Below are 10,317 nucleotides of genomic sequence, written 5' to 3'. Positions count from 1 at the left end.
GAAAACGCTTCTATACTCTTTGTGGTGAGAGTAGTTTGACAACACCCAGTACTGGGGAGAGTGATCAGATGTATTGCCACAGCTAGTATATCGGATTGTTTCGAAGGTCTGAGGTACACAATTTCTGAAGGTTTCTTGGTTATGTGTTGACGGATGGATACAGTTGGAGCGTAGGGCTTGTTAGTTGTGTGATATATTTGTGCCTCCCTGTATCCCCAACACCAAATTGCATAACCAGAGAACTTCGGGAGTTCATACGTGGGAATTCAAGTAGTTACCTAGGATATCTTGCTGACAGATTCGTGATGTGAGATTGGGGTTCGACGTCTAGTGGTCCGCCTGTCCAAGTTGGTTTTATAGTGGTATGTTGTGTCTTAAAGAGTCCTTGGCTATGCTGACTCGGGGACACTTCGTATGCCATGTGCACTGCCTTGTACATGATGGTGTTGTACGATCAAATCTCTATCATATGTTTGTTTTCGGCTTATTCCACAAGCCAATCCTTTGTTTTGTTTTGATTTGAGGTATTCGAGTTGCTTCGGAGTCAAGTGTTGATTTCATACCTTTTCTAAGCGGTGTTCTCATACTTTTATGTGAATACTAATCCTTCTTGATCATCGAGATTGTCATGTCAATCCTTTTCAACTGGTTCACTTCTCTTCGAGATCATTCCATACACGCACCATTGAGAGGCCTGAGGATTGTCTATTTCATTCGTCCCCAAGTTACATTTGTTTTCCCGCCCTCCCATCCTTTTTCTTCAAGGACTAAGATTTCTTAATCAAGTATCCATCTTATGGATGTGAAGCCTCTTCATTCTTTTCAATCAATATTCTTACCCGGTGGTTCTCATGAAGATGCTTTACAAGTTCATCATTAATCTTTCTCATTTTCTTCCCTGGTGGAGTTAATTCAAGATTCGGTGTTGAGAATATTCCTTTCATTTGTCCAATGATTTCCCAAGCTGGTGCACCTCTTAATCGCTCACCTCTCTCTATTCATATACGAAGTGCCGAAGATATCCCAAAAGATTCGCGTTTCCATTCTCAATCCGTTCAAGTTATTTTGAGGTTGTTATCTCATTCAAGCCATTTAATTCAACCGGTGCAATCCCCCTTTCAAGCAATCATTCAACGGTGTTTCTTTTGAGTGGGCCCTAACCCACAGGTCTTTTCCCATGATCTAACCTAACTCTTCTAATTTTTCTGGAGCTATTCTCAAATTCTTTTCCAAGTGTGATGTAAGAATGGATTCCGTGGCGTATCTCGTCGTCATTCTCAGATTTTGAAGACTGAAGAAGAGTTTCTCTCAAATTTTGGTCCGTTCTCTCAAAGAATTGTAGTTCAAGCTTCATGCCATCCTCTCAAATTGTTTTCGATTGTGAGAATTCTTTTCACCCATCTGACGCAATTCAGGATTCTTTTCAGTTTGATTCTCCGGAGCCCATCATCTCAGAATTATTCATTCTCAGCTCTCAGCTCTCGTTCTCCAAATTTTATCGGTGCATCGTTCAAGTACTCTCTAGTCAGCTCATGATCTCTTCATTCTCTTATAGCTAAGTTCCCTCAAGTATCTTTGTTCATTTTCTAATTCTTCTCGATGATTCGTTCCCGTTGCTTCATTCATTTTCAATTCTACAGTGGTTCATTCGAGATCCATCTTCCCTTGTTACCGTATTAATTAATTTGTTCTTCCAAATCATACCGGTAACTCGTTGAAGACTTTCTGAAATTTGCTCTATATCTCTCTTCAATCCTTTTCAATGAGAATAAGTAGTATGTCAAATCCATTGCTTGTCATAAATTTAAATTGATGAAGGATACGCGTAACATAATTCTTATTCTACTTCATCGTGGTGAAGTAATTCCTTCCTTCGAAGATTGTTCATGATGAGTAATATCTCGGTTCTAAGTTGTTCATTTTTCTTTTCTGAAGATCCAAGTTTTCTCGCTTGTCTCATCGCAAAGCTCCATCTAAACCATCGCAAAGTTTTAATCTTATTCTTTTCATCCGTAAATTCTATCTCATCTTTCTTTTGTTACCGGAGTCCTTCACTGTGGTTCGTTAAGTATTGAATTCATTCTTCAAGTGTTCGTCAAGATTCTTGTTGGAAGAGCTCAAGTATTCTTCTTCTTGCATTCCGAAGTGCAATTCTTCTTCGTTGTCTTTTCTGGTGGTCTTATATCATTCTTGACAATTTTTTCCTTCATGTTTTATGATTCATAAGTTATTAAGAATGAGATATTTAAACCCATCGTTTCTTCATGGGAGTTATCTTGGGTTATATTTCATCTAAAGCCTTCCATTGGGACTGTTGCTATTGTGTTGCTTATCAATGATCCAAGTTATCTCTTCATCAATTTGGTGGAAGAAGTTTTCACCTCTTCATTGCTCTCAAGCAATCAATTGTTTTTGTTAGTGGTAGAATTTCACCTCAAGTTTTGAGATGTTTACCATAAGCCCACAACAAGCTTTTTCTTTTGTTGTCGATTTTTCAACAACTCCATTCAAGCCTTTCTCCTAAGGATGCTCTTTCTAATTCATTTGAGGTGGAAGAAATTGTTTTCTTCTCGGTTTTTTCTTCGAGCCATCTAGCTTCTATTCTTTCTTCCGGCGGCATTGTGTTGTTGCTCTCATCAAGTATCATTCCATCTTGTCAAGTTCATGCTATATTTCTTGCCTCTCTTTTCAACTGGAGTGCTGTTCGAATTTGTTCTTCCTTGTTCCTTGTTTATCTCTTTTCAACCAGAGTGGTTTCAATTCCTTCTTGTCCATTGTGCTCATCATTCATAGCTTTGCAACCTCCAAGGTTCACATGGTGTTCCTTGTTTCTCTTTTCTACTGGAGTGCTCTCAATTGTGTTCAACTCTATTGTGTTCTTTCTTTCAACTTTTCAACCTCTCAAGGTTCATTGGTTTCACTTGTTTGTCAAAGAAGCAACTATGTTTTACCTCTTCCTCTTTCGTTTCTCCCCGGTGCCATCCTTAGATCTAGGGTCGAGATATCTTGTAAGTGCAGGAGAGTTGTGACGCCCCAAGACTGGCGCTCCAGATGCCTTCCATGGATTCCGAGATTCGTCGTGTGATTTGTTTTGTTAGTTGCATTCATTTTTGCATCATTTGCATTGCATCATTTCATCTTGCAACCCCTTTTTAAAACTCAATTAAATAAATTACATAGATAGTTGATCTATTTAAATCGAGGGAATTCACATGATGATTTGTCTTTGTAACATATCCTCCCAATATTTTAGGGAGCTATAATAAAATATTCTATTAATTTGGAATTAACCATAACACATTTGCATTTTAATTCCATGCCGCTTCTGCTTCAAGTTTCACCTCCAAACCTTGTGAATTATTCTTTCTCCATTTATGGAGCCTCTTCCTAAATTCTCAACATTTTTGGACACTTCGAAATCCTTGTCCTTGTTCAAACCATTTGAATTAAATTCAAATGATTTTGAATTTAAATCTTGCATTTGTGCCAACTTTCTATTTCTCATGGATCAAGCTCATTATTGCGAGTCCAGAAAAATTATCTGCATGCCAAAGTTTCTTCTCTAACCTTTTCCTTTCTATCTTTACTTTCTTACTTTTTTGTTTTGGAAAAAATATGAGAGAGGGATTGGAGAGCCCAACAGCCTCCCTCTCCACTAGACCGGCCTCCCAAAGCCCTAAGCCCTTCCTAAACCTAGCCCCGACCCCCATCCTCTCGGTCTCTCCTTCTCGTCTCCCTCTCCTCCCTCGCGCCGCCAGAGGAGCCTCTCTCCTCGATCATCCCCTTCCCCTCATGTGCGCATCCACCACGCCCTTCCTTCTCCCCCCACATCGCCATCGCCTCCCTTCGCCGCTGCGCCATCTGGTCGTCTGAGCTGCTGCTCCGCTCTGTCGCCTCACCCTGCCAGGGACCTCGTCGTGGCTGCCCAAGAGGCTCCCGCCGCCGGCGCCTGTTCCCGGTCGGATCCGCCGCCGGCTCTGCCCCCTTCGAGCGCCAGGCCGTGTCCTCTGCATCGCCAGCCACCGATGCCGTATAGATCGGGTCGTCCCCGACCCCCATGGCCCTGGCTTCCTCACCATGCACGAACCTCAATGGCGCCGCCGCCCTAAGGTTCGCCACCGGTCGCCTCATCCTCCAGGTCTGACAACGTCCTCGGGATCCACGTCGGTGTCCAGTCCTGTCCCCGACCTCCCGCAACCATGCTCTGGATCAAGAGCATCTCTAACCCGAGTGCCTTCTGCCTGTCCGTGCCGCCATCCTGTTCATGTTGTAGCCTCGCATTGACTTCCCCTGCTCAACGGCATCTCGTCATCCCCAGCGCTGCCCTGCTCGAATCCTTTGGATACGCCAAGGTCGACTATGCTTGATGAGGCGACAAGTACCTCCACCGATGACTCGAACGTCTACGAACCATATACGACTACCGTCGCCAAAGGCCGTCGAGTGAACAACCACCACCGATGTGAGTTCGACAAGAAAACGTGTGTACCACTACCGTCGGCCTTCGAAGACTCCGTGGGCATCAAGTTCTTCGCTGTGACCCCAAACATTAACGAAATGCGAATGACTACTTGCCACGATGATCCGTGAACAACTACGACTCTTTGTACCTGAGTCGTCCTATAGGCACGCTTCAAAGGTATAACCACCAAGATGACACCCTTGGACGAATGCATGTGTGTCGTATGACATGCTCGTGTTGGCACCGTGCCCGAATTGTCATTGCATGTTCCTCCTCGTTTGTCGTGTCGTCGACCTGTGGGAACTCGATAACCAGGATCATCCCACCATCTATTGCATGTTCCGTACATCCACACTTGCTCTTTTGCACCGGTATCTCAATGAGTTGTCGGATCATTGGAATGTTGACGTGGCACCATTTCCATTGTCATTGCCGTGGCACCCCTTTCGTTCCGCCATGGTGAAAATGCTACATAACATGTTCATGTTAACTTTTTCATAAAGTTGCGTAAAACTTGTATATGTCATCTGCATCATGATAACAACATTTAAAATGTTTATAATTGTTGTTTCCATTAAATTTCTAAATGACATGGGGATTTACCGGAATTGTCGTTTATTGTTCTAGCCTCATTTAAACTTGCCTACATAGGTAGTTTTATTATGCTTCACCTCTTGCCATGTTTAACAACATTAAATATTGTTAAGGAGCATAAACAAGAGTGAACTAAATAATTGGATGTGGTGTTTCATCAATATGCAACTTGTTGCATATTGAGCTTCACTTAATTTGTAGTATTGTTTGTTGCACTTTTCCATGCCATGCGATGCTATTCAAACCGGACATGCATCTACTTGTTTGTGCATCATGCCATGTTTATGCTTGTGTGTTTACCATGATGTTTGCTTCTTTCCGGTTGCGCTTCTCCTTGATAGTTCCAGTTGCGCTTCTTCTTGTGTGAAGATCCATTCGACTACGTTGGGTCGTCTACTTCTTAGATTCGATCTTCTTCCTAGCGGGATTTCAGGCAAGATGACTTTCACCTTGTATCACACTACTACCTTTGCTATGCTAGTTGTCTCAATGCTGTCGTTATGTCGTGCTACCTAGCACTTGTTCTTCAAGCCTCCCAAATTGCCATGATAGTCTCTAACCTTTTTACCCTTCCTAGCAAACCGTTGTTTGGCTATGTTACCGCTTTGCTCAGCACCTCTTATAGCATTGCTAGTTGCAGGTGCAGTTTGTAATAGCCTGGATTTTTGCCCTTTTCTTTTTCCTTTGATTTTCTTGGATTTCCGGTTTTGTTTTGCTTTTCCGTGGCTATGTTGGTCTGCAACTTGGGAAGATCATGTCTTTCTAGGTTTTATAGTGGCTTGACACTCTCTTCATCATCCCAAGATCATGTCATTTCCATCCTTGACCTAACCTAAAACTCTTTTATTGGAATATTCCTTTTCTGATAAAGGAATAACCCTTAAAACCCTAGGTTGTGAAGCAACCTATATTTCTGTCGCTCCTAAAATTCCGAAATAATTCTCATAAATTTTTTTGGTACTATCTTGCTTAAATATGGCAAAATATTTCATTGCCATGTTCAAAAATAATCCTCCAATAATTCTTTTCCTATTCTGTCCTAAATGGCACTTTGCAAAGGAAGTGCTATTTATATTTGCTTGACTGACCCCAAAGTTCTTGGACAGATTTTCCTGTCCATATCATTGGCCCATGCCAAAATGCAACTCAATTTGCCTAGTAAATATTACTGAGCCATTTTTCAAAGTTCTTGTCTAAGAGAAGTGATTGTGAAGGAAGTACAAGCTAGACATATCCAAATGAGTTGAAATTTTGCAAGATCCTTCACATGATCAAATCATGACTCTCCACCAAATATGAGCTCACGTAACTCATCTATGTGAGCCTAGGCCCAAATCTTAGTTTCTTGTCAGATTTTCAGTTTGTGAAGCAACTATATTTTATATTGATTCAATTAAGCTGACAATTTACCAGGACATGATTCTACCTATATCAACTCCCTCCACCATGTTTTAGCTCAATTAGGTAATCCAATTTCCCTGTGCAATTTTTCCAAGTTTCTATCCAGAATGAAGCTTTGTGAAGCAAGTGCCACTTTGGTATTTCCAAATGGCATGAAACTTTTACAGAAGCTTCATATCATCATATAACCCCTCTATGCCAAATTTCAGCTGACAGAAATCAAGTATGTGAGTGTATCATCGAAATCCCTAATTCTGGCCAGATTTGTACTTTCTACAGCAACCCCCATCTAAACCCCTCCTCTTGGTCTAGCTTTTGGTGATCAGCATCACCTTAGTGAGTGATCATCGCCAAACAAACTCTTTACCATGTTACCAAGCTGGTTTAACCACAGGAAGTCACAAACACCTTCTTAGTGATTTACTTTTGGAGCTAAGTGCTAATCTCTTCTTTGCCCCTGGCTGATTTATTTCTTCTCTTGGACTAAGGGCACCAAGGTCCATCCACTGGACATGGTTGGCCATGCCAAAGAGCGCCTCTTGCGCAAGTGGGCGTGGTGATCACGGTGGCGTCATGGCTGCAGGCGTGCTCTGGCTTGTTCCGGCCACTATGCTCGTCTCCTCTGTTAGGATCCAGCTACTAGTTTCACTCAATCACCATGGTTTGGCTACAAATCGAGAATTACAGGAGGAGGGAGCAGAGGAAGGGAGGAGACAAAGGAGGAAGAACACGCTACAAAGAGGGAGATCGCCAGCCAGGCCGAAGCCTTCCGTCCAAGCCCCTCTCCACGATGCCTTGTCCACATATTTGTACTTGTTGTCCCATGTCCTTCCAAGCAGGCCCGGCCCAAGAGTGACGGCCCGTCGTCCATAGATTAGGAAGAGTCGCTAACAATCCCTCCCCCTTAAATTTCGGCTTGTCCTCAAGACGACAATGTGGGAGCCCTCCAGGATCCCATATCACTGGCATGCCGCCCTTCACAGTATCATCTTTGGCACCATGACCAGTAGCAGGCATGACAGCAAGATTCTTCGAGATCAAGGTAGAGTCAAGCACAATTTCAGAGTCGCCTGGATCCCAAGTCAACTGCACCACTTCCAGCATAACAAGTTTGGCCCGAATACGTCTGGCGGGCCTATAAGGAGCAAAATCACAGGCTGTAACCACGGTGGAGTCACCCAAGTCCCATACGAACGACATAACTCCATGAAGGCTGGTATAGAACTGCTCTGGACTAAACAGACATGTACAGTTGTCACCTTCCACCCACATATATTTGATCATGGACAAGATAGCAATCCTCCCATCAAGAAAATATTTCTGGCACGCAATATCCATTCTGATGTTTAGTGCTCCACTCGTTCTAATCTCTGAAACTGGTATTTGACTCACGTCCAATTCAGACTCCAGTGCCCAGTGCTCACTGCTCCAGCCCTCTGCAATGTCTTAAGCCCAAGAAAATACCAAGACTCCAGTATAATTTTCCTCTACTTGTGAACTTCCCCTTTGCAAGAGCCATTGACCTCAACGTGAAAGCACCAGCAGAGTGCCCCAACTTGAGAAACCAAGCTATTATCCATTGGGAAATTTTAGAATTATAGACAAGCAGCTCGACCCCACAAAAGAGCAACAGGTCCATAGAAGTGTTAACTTCTCCAAAATCTGAACATGCAGTGTCCTCCAAAACAGCAGATACAGAGAAATACCGAGCAACAATCCACTGTGATACTTGAGAACTGGAGGTTGGAGACTCTCCAGCGGTGCAAAGCAAAAATTTCATCTCAAGAGAAGAGCACGGAACCATTATTTGTAGATATATGTTGCCAGAGAACTCAACATGCCCTCGAAAGAATGTGTGCCAATTCACAGCCACCGAGCGCTCGCATATGAACCACATTGATATATTGTCGAACAGAGAACACTCATAGCAAAATGACCAAGCAATCTTCCATTGAAATGTTTCTGAACTAGATGACTGCACCATAAGAGCCCTTGAATCTGAGGAAAACAGATAAGTATTTGTTCTGATTAATTGGACATCATGAAGAGTCCAGACTGAGATATCACAGCAAGCACAGACCATCACAGTAAAGATTGATAAATACCGTTGCCATGAGGGCCAAGGTTCAAGTCGCATTAACTCTACAGGCAACTTATGCATCAACTGAGACCCCAGATTTGTGGTCCTCACTGCTGAATAGTATTCAAAGATCTTATCCATTTTCAAGTGTAACCATACTACAACAACTCCAAGAATTATAACACCCAGCCTACTGTGAGGAGCCATAAGAGCACCAAAATTTCCATAAGTGTCAGGTGGTTTTGGTGGTGGCAGGAAGAAGGAAAGAATACCAGACATGTTCATAAGAATCCATCTTCCCCCAAAATATTTACGAGCATCAGATGATTTCACAAACAACCATACCACTATGCAGAGAAAATATGCAGGACCAAGATATTTAGTACCTTCGGACGTCAGCCTGCTGCAGCTACCATACTAGAAAAACCAAGTATCCATCGAATGATAGCTAGAGGAAAATGGTAATGACCAGTATACCTATACCTCATGCAATGGTCCATGAAATTGCATATTGACTGCTCTTTCTCCAATTTTTCGTTGAAGCAGCACAAGCTTGTGATCGGTGTCAGATACAACACTTGCCAATGTCACACTCAACATGAGTAGCTCACATGAAGGCCATGGCTTCAGTGCTACCAGGAAAACGAAATACTTCTGCAACTTCTCAATGTGATTTTCTAACCTGACAACAGACTTAGGTAATGGGAATGAAACTCTATCAACCCAGGCAAAATCTGAAATACTAGGGAAGCATCTGGAAAGTGTTTTGCACACTAGTTCAAAGTCGTTCTCATTTTGAGTAAAGCCAGTGTCAATAATGTGGCAGTCAGACTAAGGTTTATGAGTATAATCATCTTGCAACAATAACTTCACTTGGCAAAATTTGAACCCTGAATTCATCAGTACAGAATCCTTGAGAAGGTCAGGATTACCCGTTTCTTCTGCTTGCTTGTTGGTGATGCTGACGCTGCCATTGATAGGGAACACAACCAGGGCAGCGACATAAGTGTTGACAACATCAATGGAGTCATCATTGTCCACTGGTGTAGCGAGCTCAGGAACGACGCAGATGGTGGTCATGGATGATGGTGTTTCCGCAGACAAGGTGAGCACTGACTCCTCGGCCGTGGCGCAGCTTGGACACCCCGTCGAACAGGTGGTGGGCGTCGAAGCGGCGTTGCTGGTGTCGTCCACTTTGAGCCCCTGGTCACTCTCATTGAGCTCCACGACAGCGTTGTCAGCGGTCGTAGACAGAGTTGGTGCCGTAGGCGCGGCGAGCCCGGACGGAGTCGTGCCGACGGTGCTCATGGACGCCTCGACTTGAAGGTTGTCGGTGGATGTAGCGGGCGCCTCATCATGGCGCTCGACCGCGACCAACGCTGCATCCCACTCCACGTAGGGAGTGTCATCGTAGAAGTACGAGGGTGTCATCCCGTCGTCATCAGGCATGGTGATGGTGGTGTAGACCGGCGGGACGAGGTCGATGGCTGGGATGCAACAGCCATCATAGATAGCATGGCCATCCAGGGCATCTCGAGCTCGGGCCGCCCTCCATCGGGACCGGAACTCGATGTAGGCCTCCACGCCGTACAACCCGTCCACCACCCGCTCGTACGCGCAGACCACATATCCATCACCGGAGCGACGAAACAACTGGCGAATCGACTCGATGGTGACCGCATGGCGAACATCGCTGATTCGGGCGTGAAGAACACCCTCGAGACGGGCGAATTTGTGGCTGGGCATTTTGTCGAATAGGTTACAAGCGGAGGATGCAGAA

This window comes from Triticum dicoccoides, chromosome 6A, assembly GCF_002162155.2.
Source record: "Triticum dicoccoides isolate Atlit2015 ecotype Zavitan chromosome 6A, WEW_v2.0, whole genome shotgun sequence".
Classification (NCBI taxonomy): domain Eukaryota; kingdom Viridiplantae; phylum Streptophyta; class Magnoliopsida; order Poales; family Poaceae; genus Triticum; species Triticum dicoccoides.
The sequence above is the reverse complement of the archived record's forward strand: the minus strand, read 5'-3'. Positions refer to the sequence as shown.